Here is a 1,492-nt window from a genome sequence, read left to right as displayed (position 1 = left end):
GTGGTCAAGCCCAAGAGAATGGCATTTAATAAAACCCAGAAGAGAGAAACCACGGTCTGTTTAAAGAGTGACTGTGCCTGGGGCTACTCTGTGCACCCCACTATTCTAAGAGGTGGGGATGCCTCAGAGGTAAAAAGCAATGTAGGGCGGAGAAGGTGGGGTACAATTTTAAATAAGGTGGCCTGGAAAGCCTCCCTGAGAGGATGGCATTTGAGAAGGTCATGGGTTCAGCTCAGGTGGAAATCTGGAGGAAGAGCGAGAGGGAGGCCCATTGAAGGGTTTTGGACAAAAGAGTGAAGTGCCCTGATGGATTTCAAAGCAGCCCAGCAGCTCCAGCAGTCCATCTATGGGAACAGGTGGCAGACTGATTCTGGGCTTTGCTGGGCAAGTAGGGGAGGAGCCAACTGGTAGCTAAAGTCTGGTGTGCTGTAGAGAAAAAGATAAAGAGCTGCAGCAAAAGAGAACCCTGGTGCAGAGGCCCCTGGTGCTGAATCCTGACCAATACACACATACAGGTCAACTCCCCAAGGCCAGGGAAAGGACCACCCAAAGGATGGAAGGGGACTGTGCCGGGTGCTCAGCCTGGACAGGGACTAGCGGCTTCCCCCACCTGCCAGAATGGAAACCCTGACAAGTCAGGAGGCACCAGGGAGAGTGCTCGGAGGGGTCCTGCCTCAGTAGTGTGGAAAATGTAATCCTACACTAAAAGCTACTCTGGTCTCACCAAGCAAGTTGTAAAAACAACTCAAAAGGATGCAACTGTTCCCAAGTGACTTAACAGTGTCTCAGAAAAAGGCTCAAGAATATGTTTAGGAATACAAAATTATCCAGCTGCCAGGTAAAATCACAGTGTTTGGCATCTAACCAGACATTACAGACATGCAAAGCAGCAGGAAAATCCAACCCATCAGGATGAGAGGAATCAATCAATAGAAGACATCTAGGTTGGAAAGGAAGAGATAAAACTGCCTTTATTCATGGACTCTATGGTCATCTGTGTAGAAAATCTGGTGGAGGCTGCACAAGCTATTGGTATGAATTTAGCAAGGTTGCTGGATATAAGATAAGTTAGAGGGACCAAGTCCCCTCTAGCACTTAATCAACCATCCCAGCACTTTTCATTGATTTGAAACAAGAACAGTAGGCCACAAAAACTCTGATTCTAATGTTTCCGGATCATTTATGCTTTTCCTACAAAGTTTGCTATTTTTGGCAGGAATCAGACTTGCGGTGACAAGGATGTGGGAAACTGGAATTCTGGTGGGAGAGCACATTTTCTGGACAGCAATTTTGTACTGTAGCTCAACAGCCTTAAATTATAAACAGAAAAGTAAATAACTTAGTAATTCTACTTTTGGGTATCTATCTTAAGGAAATAACCATTCATGCATAGGCTTATATATAAGAATCCCATTATGGTCTATAATAGGGGAAAAGTGGAAACAATTTAAATGTTCAGTAATTACATAATGCATTGTTTATGCATCCATTC

This window comes from Tamandua tetradactyla, chromosome X (genome assembly GCF_023851605.1).
Source record: "Tamandua tetradactyla isolate mTamTet1 chromosome X, mTamTet1.pri, whole genome shotgun sequence".
Classification (NCBI taxonomy): Eukaryota; Metazoa; Chordata; class Mammalia; order Pilosa; family Myrmecophagidae; genus Tamandua; species Tamandua tetradactyla.
The sequence above is the reverse complement of the archived record's forward strand: the minus strand, read 5'-3'. Positions refer to the sequence as shown.